The sequence below is a fragment of the Pygocentrus nattereri genome, chromosome 6 (assembly GCF_015220715.1).
Source record: "Pygocentrus nattereri isolate fPygNat1 chromosome 6, fPygNat1.pri, whole genome shotgun sequence".
Lineage (NCBI taxonomy): Eukaryota > Metazoa > Chordata > Actinopteri > Characiformes > Serrasalmidae > Pygocentrus > Pygocentrus nattereri.
In genome coordinates, this window is record NC_051216.1 from 17,737,463 (window position 1) to 17,757,468 (window position 20,006).

The following is a 20,006-nucleotide window of genomic DNA, read 5'->3' on the forward strand; positions in this document are numbered from 1 at the left end:
ATACCGTAGTCAGTTGTAGTCATAAATTGGATTGAAGTGCCACACACTATAAAGACATAAGTAGACTGTTAGCTGGAGTAGAAAGTCATGCAGCTTGGACAGAAATTGATTATTAACTGAATGTGTCAGGATAGGCATATCCTATAGGATAGGATAGAGGGAACTATATTCACAGTATCTACTGTACTACAGACAATAAAAAGAACAAGCTTTTCTAGGATTTTTACAATTGAAAATTTTTTTTGACTGAATATTCCAAAATCAATGCTATCAAATCACCACCTTTAGATCAAAATACACTACATGACAAAAAGTATGTGGACGCCTGAACATCACACCCATATGAGCTTGTTAAACACCTCATTCCAGAACCATAGGCATTAATATGGATTTGTCCACCTTTGGGACTATAACGGTGTCCTCTCTTCTGGGAACACTTTCCACAGCATTTTGGAGTGTGTCTGTGGGAATTTGTACCCTTTCGATCAAAAGTACATTTGTGAGGTCATGCACTGATGTGGGATTAAAAGACCTGGCTCGCAATCGAGTTTCCAATTCATCACAAGTGTGTTTAGTGGGGTTGAGTTCAGGGCTCTGTGCAGGCCACTGGAGTTCCTTCATGCCAAACTCATCAAACCATGTCTTTATGGAGCTTGCTTTGTGCGCAGTGGCACAGTTATGTTGGAGCAGGAAAGCGCCATCCTCAAACTATTACCACAAAGTTAAAAGAATATAATTGTTTATAACTGTCATTGCGTTAGCATTAACATTACACCTCACTGAAATTAAGGGTCTGAGCCCAAACCCTGAAAAACAGCCCCAGGCCATTATCCCTTTTTCACGAAACTTCACTGTTGGCACTATGAATTCTGGTAGGCAGTGTTTTTCTGGCATCCACCAAACCATGATTCATCAAACAGAGTGCCAGATAGTGAAGCCTAACTCATCTTTCCAGACAATGTTTCTTCTGCTCCAGAGTCCAGGGATGCTTATGCCACTCCAACCCATGCTTTTGGTGTCACACATAGTGATCTTAGGCTTGTGTGCTCCTCCCACATGTAAACTCTTTTCAAGAACCTCTCAACACAAAGATCTGATGTTGCTTCCAGAGGCAGATTGGAACCCTATAGTGAGTGATTTACCAGAGAATAGCCTAATTTATGCGACACTCTGCAGCATTTTGGAGCAATCTGTGAGTTTGCATGCTCTACCACTGTGGTTAAGCTGTGATTGCTCCTTGATGCTCCCATTCCATATTCATAGTACTTACATTTGACCAGGTCAGATTTAGCAGGGCAGAAATTTTACAAAGTAACTTGTAGCAAAGGTGGCATGCCATGACAGTGCCACGCTTAAAGTAACTGACTTCTTCAGTGTGACCAATTCTGTTGCCAGTGTTTGCCTATGGAGATTGCATATTACATAATGTGCTTGATTTTATACACCCGTTGTGGATGTGGTTGAAACAACTGAAATCAATAATTAGGTGGGCCATAAAGTGTATCATTTTGCATGGATGCATTTTTACTCACCTTCTAGTTACAGGTAGTTCTTTATTGATTTTGCCTTGCCTTCAAAGGTCTGTGTAATAAGTGATAAGAAAGACTAAGTAGTAATCACACAATAAAAACTGATGCTTTGCATGATATGTGTTGGTTAGTTATTCACATTTACTGTGTAGAAATTTAAAATGATCAAACCGAAAGTGGACCAGTTTACCTTTAAGAGAATTTTTTTAAACTAGCACACTGGTGGGAGAGCCTCTGATAGAAGCTTGATGAATCCCTACCTCTAATTGGTGGAGGGGCTTTGGTATCTCTGGGGTTTCTGAGGACAGCGATCTGTTCATGGCTGGCTCAACCCAAGTTGAGACCGCTTCACAGGCCTTGCCTGGTTGACCCGGGCAACCTAGCGGTGTTAACAAAGGGTGAGTTGGGCAGGGGGGTAAGTATTCGGGGGCAGTCGTGGGCTGGATGTTAGGGATCTGGCCCTGTGACTGGAAGGTTGCCAGTTCGATCCCCAGTGCTGACAGTCCATGACTGAGGTGTCCCTGAGCAAGACATCTAACCCCCAATTGCTCCCCGGGTGCCATGGATAGGGCTGCCCACCGCTCTGGGCTGCCCCCTAGTGCGCATGCGTGCGTGGAGTTTCCCTGTTTGTGGGATTAAAAAAGCATCTCTTAAGTAGAATGTAAATGAATGATAGTATGAGTCTTTTAAGTTCACATCTGATGCATGCTCAGATTTCAGTGGCAGGCAGAAGAAGGCTGTTTGGATGGACTGTGGGATTCATGCCAGGGAATGGATCGCTCCTGCTTTTTGCCAGTGGTTTGTCAAAAAAGTGAGATTTCTACTGAATGTAAATTTAGATTTGGTCTCATTTACTTATATTTAGTCAATATAATGTCCATTTGTCTCATATAGATAGTGCTGACATACAGAACAGATGAAAAAATTAAACAAATGGTTCAGAACTTGGATTTCTATGTGACCCCAGTGCTGAATATTGATGGATACATATACACTTGGATCAATGAGAGTGTGAGTAATATTAAGCACTTCTAAATAAGGACAAGCACTTCTCTGTTTACTGTAAAATATATATCTGTTTCTCTGTTAAAATATGATCATGCTTACAGACTAGACTGTGGAGGAAATCCAGATCCCCTCCTCCTGTTGGCTGTACTTGCCATGGTGTTGATCTCAGCCGAAACTTCTATGCTAACTGGGGAAGTGAGTTTTCCTTATAATGACTATGGAAACAAATTCTACCACTTGCAAAGCCATATACTTTCCACTGGTGCTGTAGTAGATTTTCTCTACTTCTCATTTAATCAGCGGTTGGCGTCTCTACGGACTGCTGCTCCAACACTTACTGTGGCCAATCACCAGTGTCTGAGAAAGAGTCTCAGGCTGTGGCTGAGTTTGTTGGGAACAGGACAGCTGAAATCATCTGCTTCCTCACAATCCATTCATATGGACAAGTTCTTCTTCCATATGGTCACCCACCGTCATAGCACCCAATCATGCTGAACTGGTGAGCTTACTGTACTTATGCAAATCCCCAGTCTTTTGTCTCTTGAGCTTCATTTTAATGATTTACTTATTCATTTTTAGGCTTGTCATTTAGTAGCTATTCTATGAAACTGTAATGTACACAAAACAAAAACAAAAGTACAGTTGTGTGCAAAAAAATGGGTGTCCCTGGACAAATTGTGAAAATAAGTTAACATATCCTCTACAGAGAACACAGTACTGCATATTTTAATACACAATCACTATTTATTTGCTGAATTGAATTTATTAGAAAAAAATAAAACATAAAATGTGGCCTGTGCAAACGTTTTATTTTTTATTTTTGATAAAATTTGCAAATAGATACATTGCAGAATTTGCATAAACAAGTACCATATTTAATTGTGTTCCCTGTAGAGAATGTATTACCTTCAGTTAAAAACAGATCATAATAATCATAATCAACAGATCATAAAACTATAAAGGATATTTTTATTAAAGCACAAAATTGGTGTGTTGGCCTTACATATGTGTTTCTTTTGCTTTTTTTTATAGATGGAAGTAGGTTTGGCTGCAGCAAAGGTAATGACAGCTGTTCACAGGATGGAATATGAAGCAGGAACTCCTCCTGAGATACTCTGTTAGTTTCAGCACATTATTTTCCTGATTCCTATTCATACACAGTCCACATACTCTTACCACATGCATGGCACTTTTATTTTGCTCCCTATCTCATCCTGTCTCTTCTCTCTCTTCTCTCTCTCTCTCTCTCTCTCTCTCTCTCTCTCTCTCTCTCTCTTCTCTCTCTTCTCTCTCTTCTCTCTCTCTCTCTCTTCTCTCTCTTCTCTCTCTTCTCTCTCTCTCTCTCTCTCTCTCTCTCTCTCTCTCTCTATGATTAGATGAATTCTCTGGATCCTCTCAGGACTGGGCACGGCTAATTGGAATCCCCTTCTCCTACACGTTTGAGCTACGGGACAAAGCCGAATTTGGCTTCTTGCTTCCAGAAGAGCAGATCCAGCCAGCCTGTGAGGAGGCTTATGCAGGAGCTCGGCACATCATCACCACATGCACGACAAAATCTTCACTGGTGGCACAGATTCAGTAAGTGTGACCATCTGGGTCTCCATACTGACCTCCTATTTCATCACCAGTGCCCTAGTGTAGACAGAATAAAATAAGATATATATTATTATTGAATGTCAGGTGGCATTTCCAATACAGTCAAGAGGCCAACGTTTTTTGAATAGCTGTCGTCACACATGCAAAAGTGAAGGAGACAGAAAATGTGAGAGAGATAAGTTTGTGTCAACTCATTTTTTGTTCATCAAGTCTTGTTAACGTCCTTGAATCCTGAAGCTGCTGCCAGTGTTTGCCTATGGAGATTGCATGGCAATGTATTTGATTCTATAAACCTGTTAGCAGTAGGTGTGGTTGAAACACCTGAAGTCAATAATTAGGTGGGGTCTCCTTATACTTTTGGCCACACAGTCCATTTTAAAAGACCATTCATAGAAACGTAAATACTATGACTTCACAGCAGGGGGCAGGATTGTCTTGTACTCATGTAAACTGTAAACATGAAAGCACTCTGTGAAAGGATTTCCCTGCACTTGTCTGTAATGTAATAGCTCTAGAATCTTTCTTTAAATTACCTGCACTGTATTTTAGAAGGGCAACAAAAAATACGACTGGCTTATGATTCACTTCATTTTCTTCACCATGAAAAGCACCAGTAAACGCACACTACAATTCTTAGACTACTAAAGAATCCTCTATTCAGCACAGTCAGTGAGATTGTGTGATATAATCACTGATAAGTTTATGTAACTTTATGATTTGTGAGGCACCTGTGAGTAAGTGCATGACAGGAGAGGCTTTTCAGCCAGTCACGTCTTCACAAATGAGATAACAGTAGTAATGATCTAGACTGCACAAACACGTGAGACAGAGAAAAAGACTGAAATCTGAGCAGTGCAGGATTAGCTTTTTAGATGAATAGAAAAAAAAGGAGGCATTGGCCTAAATATTAAAAAAAAATCTTTACTCCACTCTTGGTCATTCAAGGGATCTTTGATTCTATGTGGAACCATGAACACTCAAAGAACCACATGCGTGCTTAAAGGGTTTTTTGCCTTATGGTGAAATGGTTCTTCAGATTGATGAGGAGTGTATCATATATGTAGAACCTTTTTGTAAATTGTTCTATATAGCACCAAAAAGAGATATGCTACTGTTATGGTGGCCACCATATAGACAGTAGCAGAACCATTTTCACAAAGGTTCTATATGGAACCAACGTTATACATCAATCAGAAGAATGATTTTACTATGCAAAGAACCCTTTAAGCACACAAATGGTTCTTTGAGTGTTCAAGGTTCTATACCATTGCCTTTACTAAAGAACACATGAAGAACCTTCTTTTTCAGTAGTGTATATGCAGCATTGAGAAGCAGGAAGGAACTACTTGGATTTATAATTATGTGCCACTGAGTGTCTGAAGTAAAGAAAACAATGGCACCAATCCTTCACATCCTTCATCTACATCTAATATCCCTTAGCCTGATATCTGTACCAGTGCAATCATTACTGGGCTATATACAACAGCATTAACACTAGATTTCATTACAGATATTTAGAAATGGGACTAACTGAGCTGCATGCCCTCTAATTTTTTTCACCTAGTCTAAGCCCTGAGGTAAAACCAAAGCGAATTTAATAAGACTGCTGGAAATGTACTGAGCATACATTTAACCACCACATGTCTCTGTCTGGATCGATCAGGGGTCGGCAACCCAAATGTTGAGATGAGCCATTTTGTCCTTTCAGCAAAAATTGAACCACCTCAGGAGCCACATCATTTTATGTCTATTTTACCATCTTGGCTGTACATATGTCTCAGTATGTGCCAGTGTACTAGTATAGGATAAAAAATAAGATAAAAAAACCCTGAAAACACAGACTTAACTTACTTTGCTCTGCTTTAAACTTTAGCTCAGCTATAGCCGCTTTTCTCACATCTATAAAGTATAACAGTTCCTTGTACAATGTCACTCAACAAGTCAGCTTCTCATTCACCAGCTTCTTGATCAAATTTTCCCATTCCACCTTAAATGGTGCCTGAGGCACCAGACTGTAACTGCTGCACCAGTCTGCGCGCCAACCTTCAGGGTTTGAATTTTGTGAATTAGCTGTTTAACTCCAGCGTTTAAGGTCACTTATTGTTAAATCTGTTGGAACGATCAGCAGAGCAAATGAAAATTATTTTACTTTTACCTAAAAATCTAGTTCTGCTGTGCAGCCAAAGCAGGGCGCTGAAAGAGCTGCATGTTGCCGACGCCTGGGATAGATAATAATGACCTCTGAGGTATGTATGTCAACAAGTTCATCCAGCTCATGTAGCTCATCCAAAAATTCTTCTAAAATCAAAAGTATTCATTGAGAGCTTGTCCTACCTTACAGCAATAATTGCCTCTGCTCTTCTGTGCATTACATGTGGAAACATTACTGCGAGGATTTGACTGCATTTAGCAGCATGAGCATTAGTGAGGTCAGGCACTGATGTGTTCCTCATCATGATTAGTTCTATATCACAAATGCCACTCCAACTCATCCTAAAGAGCTTTATCCCTCCCTAGAACATAGGTCCACTGCTCCGCAGCCCAAAGCTGGGGGCTTGAACCCCTTAAAATACCAGGTTCATTACATACTGAGGCTTACTATTCAGTAACTACAGGGACTTCATTGCAAACTGGATGAGCTGTTCTTAGGTTAACGTCCTTGAATCTTATGTGTAATGTTTTAAATGTCTGTTACGGAACAGCAAATACTATAATCTCTCAGCAGGGGGCAGGATTGCCTCGTACTTGTGTAAACTAAAAATGAAAGCACTGTGTGAAAGGACTGCCTTGTACTTGTCTGTAGGCTAAAAGCTCAAGAATATTTCTTTAAATTACTTACACTGGATTTTACATTATTCTCTTTTTTATTAAAAAAAATGTGATTAGTTTATAAGTTACACTAACACTAGATTTTCTTCACTATGAAACAAAACCATGTAGAAATGTGTAATAAAACCTTGGGCTTGCTGGCGGGCCCTGGCCATTTAAGGGTTTAAACCTCTCTAGCCAATACTAGGCACTGGGCATGGTGACCTTAGACTCATGTGGCTCCTACCCAGCATAGTATTTTATTGACAATGCTTTTCTGTAGAGATTATGCAGGATCTGTGTGCAACTGAATGCTTGTGTCAGCAATGGGTGCACCTTAAATAAGTGATACTTTATTAATCCCACAAACGGGAAAATTCCACCTCCGCATTTAACCCATCCGTGAAGTGAAACACCAGATACACACTAGTGAACAGACACACACACTAGGGGGCAGTGAGCACACTTGCCCGGAGCAGTGGGCAGCAACGGCACCCTGGGAGCAATTGGGGGTTAGGTGTCTTGCTCAAGGACACCTCACTCACGTGCCCTGGGAATTGAACTGGCAACCTTCCGGTCACAGGGCCAGTTCCCTAACTTCCAGCCCACGATCGCCCCCAAAGTATCTCAATTCACTCATTTGAAAGGGTGACTGGATACTTTTGGACACACAGTGTTTGCTTCTGAAGATTAGTGGATGCAGATGGCAAAACAATGCCATTTGGATGAACACTGGGCCACAGAATGTTTTGCTTAATGCTGGTGGTTTAAGAAAGAACAGAGTGTGAAATGAGTCATGTGTAAAAAAAAAAACAAATGGTCATTCTTCAGTTTACTTCTTGTAACCGTAATGTTTCTCCTCAATGTAGGGACCTACAGAGCAGTTGAAAAGATCCAAATGGCCCAAAAGCTGGATTCCTTTTTGTTTGGGATCTGAACTACGATGAGTACACTTGAGTCAGCAAGAGTATTGAATTTTCATCACTGTTTTGATGTTCTATGATGAGTAAAGATGTGTTTTTACTTTTTACTGCTGTTTTTTCTAAGTGCTTCTTTTCTCCTAGTGTGTACTTAGATGCTAAATGAACTAAGTTGTAAATGAAAGAGCTTCGACGTCACCAAGTGGAGGTATCAATGTCTTTGTTGAGTTGTAGCTATGTACAAAATGATTGTTGTCATTTTTAGTGTCCCGCTATGTAGTTTTCAGCTATGGGGTCTCAGCAAGAAGGCAATACGTGAAGGGTGCTTTCCAACTTTTGCACAGTACTGTACATTTTTAAACATCTGGGACTAAAAGTAGCTGTATATTTTAAATAGAGGGGCTTTACACTTGTTAAGTTGCTCTGCAATGTAATCAATTGAACAGCACTTGCATTCAAGTTGTATTGTCTCTCTCAGCTCAATAGTATGTAATTGCCTCATTCTGAAAGCAATTCAAACACACAGTCCCCACTGTGCATGATGGAAGTATTTATGTTTGCTTCTCAGTGATTTCTTGAGTTTTGCTGAGAGTCAGGGAGTGGTCTGTCTTGGGCACGTTAATGTAACTCTTATCTCTCATGCTGCGTATAAATCATTTTGGCTTTGCTGACCATTATTGGGCCTGGTCCAGTTTACTAGGAAGCTCAAATGCGCGGTGGCCGAGGCTGACTGAGGTGCAGCCAACTAAAATCACAGTTCCCCCAAGCACATCTGAGTCTCTTTAACCAAAATGCATGATAACATTAGTTACCGTTAAGATTTGCATTGATAATCACTAACTTGTTTCATAAGTGTCCCTTGGCAGTAGCTGGTGGAAGGCTTAATGAGCTAAAAATGATTCCAGAGGAGATTAATAGGGGGGACTTTCTCTTTGGCAGGTGCTCTTCCTGCATCCAGAGTTTAGATCTGTTAATTATCCTCCATTTGTCTACTCCAAGATTTTCTGATATAACTTCTAGGGCCCATTCCCAGATACAGATTAAGCCCAAGCCTAGATGAAAAGGCTTTTTTAATGGTAAATCACTGCTGTTTTTGCAAGGTAGGCCTAATCCAAGTGTGACATTGACCTTTAGTGTTCTTCTTGGAAAAGACAACTCAAAATGCCTGATACTGAGGATGGATTACTTCTCCAGTTCTGCTTTAATGTGTCTGAATCTTTGAATATATATTTGACTGTACGGTGAGCTGTGTGATATCGCTTTCCTCCAGAAATCCCTGAAATCATAGAAGCATGCCTAATCAAATGAGACTAAAGGACACCCCTGTATTTTAGTGAACATCTTGAGATCTGAGGAGGTTTGGATTCTAATGTCTGTTTCTTCCACTACACACTCTAATTAACAACTCTTTGAACATATTTATTCTATTCAGCTGTGCTTAATTGCTGCTCTTATGTGTTTTTCAGTAATGACTGTGTTATTACTACAATGCATTACAATGGCATAGATTCAGTGACGGCACATGCCAATGAAAGAGAGAGAAAAGCATATTGTTTCACAAGTGTCTGAAACTCCTAACTGTCAGATTTGTTGTAATTAAATTATCCCATTCATTTCCATGCAGCCTGATCTGTCTCATCTAAATGAAGCTGAATGGACTTACAAGCTGGGATTTGCAGCAGGATATGCAGAGCTGTAAGTTTATAGTAGAACTTTAACAATTTTATAATTGAAATGACATGGAGATGTGCCTATATCTTCATCAGTCATTGAGTGAGGACTTAAAGAACCACACAAATAAACCAAAGAGGTGATTAGAGCATGCAAAACACAAGTTTGAGTAAATGCATTTGTGTTTGGAATGGAGTTTAGTGTCTCTTTGGGAAAAACATATTTTTTACAATGCATGTAACATTTGATGGATGTGAATGTTCTTAAATATTCTCAAACAAAATATTGCTTATTCAAGTATATTTGTGGGATAAGAAGTTGACATTTTACATTTTAGTCAGTTTGTTACACATTCCTTTTTCTGTTTATTTTCAATATGTTACATTGATTACAGCTTCTATACTGTGCTGTAATTGGTCACACCTCTGACTCTTGGCTCATTTTAAAGTAAAAAGAAGATTATTTTATTACAGAAGAAAAGGATGCCAAAAAGAGCAATACACCTTAGCAAACAATTTTATATACTGGTAGATGCTTTATGTACTAGAAAGTTCCACTGCGGTTCTTTAAGTTATTAAGTACTTAAGTATTCCCATGAGCTGCTTCTTTTGAATTTGTTGGTAAGTTGTTTTTTGGAAAGGTATTTTTACGTGACTCATTATTTCACCTACATAACAATACTTTTACTCATGAGTGGGTTTGGTGTCCTCTAATAATGACACCTCTATCTGAGAAACAAAAATCAGCCACAAAATATTTTAACCTTGTACTCAATTATGTAAATGATTAAGCAAACCATTTCACTTTACTTCAGAATAGTGAGAATTTGACTTGTCATTTGTCCTGTTGTCCTGAACCGTGAATACGCTTATTTATGTTTTCTCCCAGTGAAAAAGGTACAATCAGTGTTTGCTGACTGTACTTGTATGTCACTGACAACAAAAGCAGACTGAAGAGAAGACAGAGGGTGCTGTACGTACCATATGCCCTGCAGTGTCTCGGTGGAGGGGGCTTTTGATGAATGCCGTGCAGAGTGGCTGGCTGTTGGCCTGTACCTGAATCCTGTGAGGCAGCTTCTCCCCCTTGGCCAACAATTTACTGCCTCCTGCCTGCGTAAATCAATCTGTGGAGCGTCAGCAGGAACCGCTCTCCCCCCTGCTGTGACACGCACAGCTACTTACTGTCACACACTCCGTGATATATTGGAGGCCAAATATTTAATTTGGCAAAGCAACCCAAGGCCAGGCAAAGGAGTCCTTTTTCCTCCCAAAGTTTTCAAAAAAGAAGTGTTTTTCCGAAGCAGATCTTTTGTTGAGTTCACAAAGGTCATTAACCTGGGAACAACTTTTTATACTGTAAAAGAATAACATAGTTATTTATTCAGGATTTAAGTGTGGTCAGTATGATAATATGTTATCATCAGTACTTCTGGAACACTGAAATTCATAGATAAATCATAGATAAACTTAAAAACATCTGAGCTTCAGGAGACTAACGCAAACGACCCTTTCTTTTTCATATGTTCTCGCTATTGTCTAAGAGAAATTACTGAGTTATTCAGAAGATCTCGTTTAGTTTTGTCTCTCCTGTGGGTTTTTTTCCATACCAACTTGTTCAAAAGCTACAAAAATGAAATATTGTTATTATGGAAACATAATCCCGAGTGGTCCATTATGGGGGAGTTCTGCTGATTTTGGAAAATGTGGACATAATTGGGTCATGTCGCTGTAAACAAAGCCGAGTAAATCAAGGGTGGTTTGGTGTGAAATGCTCTGTTCTAGAGAAATTTACCAAGTCAGAATGGTTCACAGTGGTGCTAATAAGATCCAGACGTCTGCAGAGTTTAATGTCTCTAACAGATCCCTCCTTGAAAGCTATTACATGAATTGGTTATGAATATGATGCCTGCTGCCTGAAACATTGTTCTAGAATAGTTTTAAAAAAGGTTTCATTTTTTCAAGAATTTTTTCCATCATCATTACATATAAAAACTCAGAAGACATGCAGATTCACTGCATGTTCTGAATAGTAACTAAAATGGTTGCACTTGTCTTCTGAGCCCTGGTTCCTATCATCACCACTTTAAAGACATTTGAACTGTCAGGTTTCTCTGTACTGCGGCGTTTGTCACGCCTCATGCGGAATTTCCCATGAATCCATGGGAGGACAAGTGACTTCGGGCTTCCCGGACTCATCGGAGTCTACATTGGACTCCATGTCCCAGGAGACAACAGGGGATCACGTGACCGCTGAAGCTCGGTCCCGAACCTATCAGCGTTCACAGTCCCCGGATTACTGAAAGTTTTCACCTGTGTTGACGTGTCATATGATCACCGTAGTTTAGTATATAAGCCCGGGCTGTAGCTGGGTTTAGTTGGGAAGTGTTGTTTAGCTGTAAGCTTACTGAGCGTGCGCCTTTGTTGCCTGTATTCTGTTTTTGGCTTTGACCCATGCTAGTCACTCTCCACTCTGATTTTTGACTCCTCCCTGTTGGTTTCGTTTGCTGGTTTCCTGGATTCGTGTTTTTGACCTCTTTTGCTTCTTTCTTCTTCTGAGAGTTTTGGATTACCCTTAGAATTCTGCTTGCCTTGTGAGATGATCACCTTTCTGATCATCTACATTCTTTTGGTTTTAACCCACCCGTGTACATTGACCACGGCCTCGACTAACGTTACTAAACCTGTCTTGGACTTGCTAAATCCTCACAGCATTTCACACAATACCACTCTGAATGACCTTAATAGTGGACCCCTTAGTTAGATCTCCAGCATTCTAACAAGAGCTAACAGTAGCAAATGCTTGTTTCACACAACTTAAGAACAGCTTTCCCCAAATTACTGTTCTTTACATTTCCTCTATTTTTCTCCACTTTGTCATTTCTTGTGTCATCACTAGATGGTAATGTTGGCCATACACAAACTGTGTGCATGTACTGATTTTTTTAGGTGATGCTGATTAGCACTGCTTCACACTCTCAGCCTCTGTTCTGCACTCTAAAGCGAAGGAAAAAATGTGTATTTATGTGTATATGTGCATCTGTGTGTGTCACACCTGCTCACAAAGAGGATGAATGGGGTTTTACACCCACTGCTGGCTTAATTCTTACAGATAACACAGCCGCAGTGCTGATGAGACAGATCCCTTCTCACACTACAAGTTTTAATATTCCTCAGCAGAACTATAAACATTTCACTATTTTTCATATAAAGCTCAAGTACAGGAGGCTCTCATTACACTGAACTCTTCATACCCACAATGTCACTAGGTAAAAGACTGCGTGCCGTTTTCTAAAGTGGCTTTAATAGCTTTCATCCATCTTCTGTGGGCTGTGAGGAAAGGCTTGCGATGGACTCCATTTCACACTGAATGCAGTAAAAGGCGAGAGCCAGCAGGTGTGAAATATTTCTGTGTTTGACAATGTTTTATATTATGATTATTGCATTGTGTATTCATTCATCCCTCAGTGCTGCATTAGCTATTTCAGCTTTGGTCCTTTTTCTTATTGGCCATGTGGACTTTTGTGCTAAGAAAGAATTATACATGATCATACAGTGCTTCACATGAGTGTTAACCTTTTGTAATTTCGGCATTCAGTCATGAACTGGAACCTTAAAGGACTGCATATTTGTTGTCTTTCATATGTTTTCCTACTTATGGGCCTGTACACCCAAAGCAGTCATCATTTATTTCTTCATGACCTGTCTTTAACTTTTCAAAAAGGCTGTTTTCGTTACTGTTTTCAAATGATTGTGTCTCATCTAAAGTACCCCTACTGTTATAAATGAAACACAAAAAAGTATCTATAATGAATAATAAATTATTCAATATTTTTATGTATGATTGTTATGCCTAAAAAAATCCCCCACTAACATCGGCATAGGAGCATTCATAGATTTCAGCACTCAATAACAATGCAAAGATCTACAAATATGCACAATTAAGTAAATTATAAGAGGCCCCTTGCCACCTGTTTCCAAACCCCATTACTTCCTCAGTACCCTGCACTTTGTCTTTATGTTTGAACACATAAAGCAGAGCAGAAACAAAGCTCCCTCTGTAACTGTAATAATGAGATAATAAAAGTTCTGTCACCAGTCACTCCATTTCATTCACTCAGATTTGAGTCTTTGTCCCCTAAACTAGCCACAGTGCAGCGTCAGTAAGCCGAATCTGAGGGTGATTTAGCCTTATTGCTAGCCTCTTTAAACTCTGGTACTATAAATAAATAAGTTTACCTGCTGAGGTTTGAGTTTCATTTTCTAAATATGCAAAGTGTAAAGCTGTTCAGGCCTTCTCACAAAGCTAACACTATTTTCTAGCAGCAGCATTTTCTGTAGGACCATGCCTCACAAGTGGATGCATACACTGTGCTGTTACCATGGGACATGAGGGCAGAGTCAACAGGAGGAACAAGAAGTTCTCTTTCTCCCTCTCAGCTCAGGTGCTCCTGCTGTTCTTAAAGAGATCCAGCTGACACTGGTTTGGTATTGGCAGCTCAGGATAATGCCACTTCCTATGCCTTTCGACAGCCCTTGGGGCTCAGCCAGAGCCAGTTTATGAAGAGCCCGGCCTCTTCCTATTTCCCAAGTTATATAAAAAACATGACTGCAAAACGCCAGAGGGTGCCCATGAGTGAGTACTCAATGAAAGGGATGAATTGAGCTCAATGGCTAAAAACAGTAAGTTAAAATAGTTTCTAATCAACATCAAAACTAGTGTGAATAATGTCAGAACACAAACACAACAAATTCAAAATATGTGTTTTTGCAGCGACATTTCCTTACTAGAGTACAAGAAAATAAATAACCAAACTTGACATGTGTGATATCATAAATTCAATAAATGAGCTTACTATCCATAGAAGGAGTGTGTGGATTGAGGAGAGAATTTAGAAACTTTAACAATGCCTACATGCTATATCAAGCTATTCTATAAAAAAAAAAAAAAACAACTCAGTTTTCCACGATATGAGGCTGTGGCCCTCCATTGCAAGGTCAGATCTATGCCACACTACAAAGCTATGTCTTAGCAAAATCTTGTTCACTCTTTCTAGTCTAAGTTTTTTCTATAATTCTGGCCATATTCTCAGATTTATGTAGTAGAATATGGACTGATAAAGTTTCATCTGTCCTCTGTGTGAATTTATTCAATGCTCCCTGCTATCTTTCTCACCACACACAGGCAAGACTTGCATGGCCGCATGGCAAAGTGAGGAAAGCATTTCCTCGACAACATCATGGCTGGCAGCAGAGTGAATGTGTATGTGCATGCATGCGTATGTGTGTATGTGCGTGTGTGTGCATGTGTGTGTGTGTGTGTGTGTGTGTGCGCGTGTGTGTACTGGCCACCTGCTGAAATGTGTCAGTTGGACTCTCTTGACTCTCTCCTGTCTCCCCAGATTGCAGCACAGACTGTTAGACATTAACATATTTATGCCACATTTCCATTCGTCTTCTCGAACCCATAATATGAAGACATTATCTGAAGGGGTCTCCTCTGTAATGAAAGCTAGCACCAAGAAAATTGGATCTTTTTTTCCCTCAAACAGTTTGGGCGGTTCCATCGTTCTATTTTTTAAATATATTTTTATCCATTCTCTCTTTTCTCCTTTCTCTGTTGTTTGTACCGTGAGCAATGTGCTGATCCTGCAGCTCTAACCTTTAACTCTGTTCCTTTTCACCACAGACATGTGTGCCAAGAGGAAATGAAGCTAGACCTTTGACTTTCACAAACCCAAACTGTGGCTGACCCTCTGGTCAGTGGGATCTCTGCTCTTGAGCTGTGAGGATGGGAGATGGGTGGACAGTACAGACTGAGAAAGAGCCTGGCCTTACTTTAGGTTTGAATAGGTTAAAGTTGAGAGAGAGGAAACCACACCCAGTCTTTCATCTCCACTAACACCCACCCAAAACACAGCTTAATCAAACAGCACAGTAATAAGCCACACAAAAAGCTGAAGCCTTCAGCCTAAAACGGAATGAAATGTCTCTGGAGACCCTTCATACTCTGCCTGTTCTGTTCAGAAAGCACTTGACGAACGTCCAGGGTCTGCAACTGTTTGAACATGAAAATCTTCTACTCTCCTTTAATGGTTGCGTAAGCTTCTTTGAAGAACTATGCTAAAATATTACCTCAGACAAATTTTCAAAGAATGCTGCCAACAATGGTGCTGTGGTAACATGTCTTAATGCCATAAGGCCTGACATTGAAATCTGTTCTTAATGCACGAGAAATATAAGTGATCTGGACATCCAAATGTCCAGAATACCTTCTCCACTCTTCAACTGCTCTATTGTATATGACCCCTTACCACAGAGAGATTTGATTTGTATTAAATTGATATAGTCCAAATACACAATATTTGACATTTTACCTTATAAACTTTGCAGGGCTTTTCTTTTGTGAATATATGCTCATTTCAAATATAATGCATAGAAATGTCCCAAAAAAGTTGGAACAGGAGCATGTTTACTGCTGTGTTCCATCACCTTTCCTTTTAACACCACTTCATAAATGTTTGGGGGCTGAAGACAAAAATTGATCTAGTTTTAAAAGTGGAAGTTTTTGCCATTCTTCAGTCATATAAATCTTCAGCTGCACAACGGAGCAATTGTTGCAGTATCTTGCAGTTCAAAATGCACCATACATTTTCAATTGGAGCCAGATAGGCCAGTCTAGCAAATGCATTCTCTGATTGCGCAGCCATGCGCTTGTAACATGTACAGACTGTTGCTTGTCATTGTCATGCTTAAACAGAGGTGGACGAAGTACACAAATCATGTACTGGAGTTAAAGTAGAGATACCCAAGGTAAAATATTACTCCAGTAAAAGTAGAAGTCCTTACTCTAGACCTCAACTTGAGTAAAAGTACAAAAGTATTTGCCTTCAAATGTACTTAAGTATCAAAAGTAAAAATACTAAAAGATTATTTATGGCTCTGATGTCCTGTTATCATTTTTGTATTAAGACTCGCTTCACAAACTCGTTTTAGGTGAAAATCCTCCAGTGTCTCTCTTGGTAAACCAGTCTTTTAATAGAATGTCATTAATTAGTGACGCTGACGTCTAGTAAAATGATCATAAGCACAAAACACTGAAGGCAAACAGTTTTCATCAGGTAGAACCGAGTGGCTCTGAAATCACTTTTACACACAAGCAAAGTTTCAGTTTAAGATTACTTTGTAAATTAGTTACAAGCTGTAAGAAAAACCTGCTTTAAATACGGGTTCACAAATAAGTTTTCCTTTACTATATTGACCTGTAGGCCTCTGTTCATAAACATAAACTAACCCAAACTAATTTACTATAAAATGAAAGTGTTTGTATGAAAAAAAGTTGAGAAAAAAGAAACATGCCAGTCACGACTGCATATGTGTACATAATTCTATTTTGTGGTCTATTTACACAAAGTTAGATTAGTTCCATCATTTAGGTGACGTATGTGCTCCCAAGTTTTTATGCTGCTGCGCTGATGTTGAACCATGTGCTTGCACTGGGTTGGTATGACCAACAGGTCAAAACAAGCTCAGAACAAAGTGACCGCTGTGCCCTGATTGGTGTTCTTGCTTTGCACTTTTTTTGTTTTGACATGTTACATTTTTATACACACAAAACCCAAAAGGAACAACAGATTTCGCAAAATGTAGTGGAGTAAAAAGTAAGATATTTGACTTTGAAATGTAGTGGAGTGAAAGTAAAATGTCATTCAAAATGGAAATACTTAAGTAAAGTACAGATGCACAAAAAAACTACTTAAGTACAGTAACGAATTACATTTACTTAGTTACTGTCCACCACTGTGCTTAAATAAATATGGATGTCCCTGAAAAAGAAGGAATCTAAAAGGCCGTATCTGTTGCTCCAAAATGTATATTTCTTTGTGTTAATGGTGATTTCATAGATGTGTTACACATGTCATGGCCGCTAATATACCCTCATACCATGACAAGGCCCTGGCTTTTGAACTTTACACTGGTAACAATCTGGATGGTCCTTTACCTCTTTGGCCCAAAAAACTCAAGCTTGACTCATCAGACCATAATCCACATTTCCACTTTGTATCAATTTCTGAACATTGATGATGAATGGCTTCCACCAGGGGTGTCACAAAAGATTTATCAATAGGGGAGCTAAGCATTTACTAGGGTGATCTGGGAGCACACTCTCACAGAAGAATGTTTTTAATGGACCAAAAATATCTGTTCATCACGAACTTTAAAAGTAGCAATGGTGGCTCTTTGGTTATTTGATACATAGAAGATCTGTTTCTTCATAGTGTATTGAGCTGATTTTTATGGCTTCCATGCTATATCTCTACTATATCTAATACTACGTCTACACAGTTCATAGATCAAATAGATGTTCAATTCATGCTGTCTCTTAGATAAACTACAGGTCTTTAATATGTTATTCAAATACACAGATTATGCTGTAGATTGTTACAGTGTCAGTTTGTACCACCAATTCTACTTTCTCTCCTTCTCCTTGCCTGTTAAGTAACATTTTTTATTAAAGTCAGGTTCACAAGAACTCAGGGATCAAACTGTTTATTTTTTTGTTTGAACTCTCAAAAGTGTCACTTGACTGGATTTCTTAGTTACATGAAATGAAAACATATAATCTTTGAAATTTCTTAAAAATCTAAAAAGTTGACTCTTCAGCTAGCTAACATTTGTGGTTTCTCTCCTTTTTTTACCTCACATCAACTTTAAGTCAGCAAGCTAACAAGCAACTAGGTAAAAAGTTGATAACCCTCCATGAATATTGGCGCCCCTGGTAAACATGAGCAAAACAGTCTGTAAAAAAACACTCTTTATTGCTTATCCTTTTGACCTTTCCTTCAAAATATTAACAAAATCTAATCTTTACCTATCAGGAAATAAATATTCACGTCTGTGTGTGCCACAATTATTGGCATACTTACATTTAATATCTTGTGCTTCTTCCCATTGCAATGATAACAGCTCTGAGTCTTCTCCTCTAATGCTAACTCGTGGCAAAGGTTCCAAGACCAATCTTCCATACAGAACCTCTTCAGATTATACAGATTCCAAGGTTCACATTGTACACTCTCCTGTAGACATTTTCTATGGGTTTTAGGTCATGATACTGGGGTGGCCATAGCAAAACCTTAATTCTGTTCTCATCTGACCATAAAATACACTCCCATTGGAAATTCTGGTAACACTGGTGAGTCAGTGGTGTATTACAGCAGCAGCACCTCCCCCAGTTAGCGCCCTGCTATCACAGTATATAGTAAACTTAGAGACACAATGGCACAATTGAATAATGATGAAAAATGCTGCAGATGATTTGATATAAAAATGCCTGTTCATTTAGGGGTGCTAATATTTAGGGGGGGCTAAATGATGTCCCTTGCTTCCACTGCATTAGATGTAGCAACAAATAATCTTTGTTGACAACGGGTTGTCTAAGTATTCTTGAGACCATGTGATGATATCCATCACAGAAGCATGGTGGTTTTAAATGTACCGACATCTGACAGTTCGAAGGTCATAGGTATTCTTTGGCCTTGGTTTTCAAATACAGAGATTTTTTCTGATTCTCTGAATCTTTTTGATAATATTTTGCATCATAGAGGATGAAATACCTAAAATTCTTGCAAACGCTTGTGACAAAACAATTCTGACTAGAATAAATTTTACATCAATTACATTTTACATCAATTACACCAATCTCTGAATTTTAGAGTAAACTTCTCTGAATGACTTTGCTCACATCTTATTTATGCAAATACTATTAAAAATCAGAAGAAATTCCCAATAAAAAGGTCAGATAAGGTTTTTAGCTTGTATAATTCTTTTTTTTTTTTTTTAGCATTCTGCTCTTGCTTCCAAAGGACATTCTGGAAAGTTCAGCGTCCAGAATGTAAAAAAAATGTGAAAAGAAAAAAATTAACCAAATAGCTAGACAGCTGGACCGTAACTGCAACAAACATATCTGCTATTGGCAGCACATTTCTCATTTCTATACTTTTGAAAAGTTTTGCCTATATTGTACATATCATGCACCCTAAAGCCTAAAATCTGAATGGGTTCTACTCATATGCCTGTTTGGGCCTGCTTTCCACTGCATTGTTTGATTCATAACCTCTTCTCTTCTCATATGCTGCACTCTCTAATCCACTTTATCTATTTTGTGACCTTACTATGACATTTTCAGAAACATTTCAGTTTCATTTCTTTCTTTTTTTTAATTCTGTGTGACAAAATGCCAAATAAGATCTTAATTACACATATAAATCGCAGTGTTATTACCAAACAAATTCACACCCTGATTATGGACATAATGAGCAATATTAGATAGATTCATTACCAAAATCAAATCTCACTTTTGCCGCTGGGGGGAAAAGCCCTTCCAAGCGGCGTTCAGCTCTCCTCTTAGACCTGCACTCTCTGACACTGAGAGAGCAGCTTGATGCCTCTGCTGCAATCAGTCTCCCAAAGTACTGATG

General features: G+C 39.1%; 1 pseudogene; it reads left to right on the plus strand.

The window, feature by feature from the left end:
* Positions 1 to 862: 862 nt before the first annotated feature.
* LOC108423853 lies at positions 863 to 4,178 on the plus strand (annotated as a pseudogene).
* The last annotated feature ends 15,828 nt before the right edge of the window (positions 4,179 to 20,006 follow it).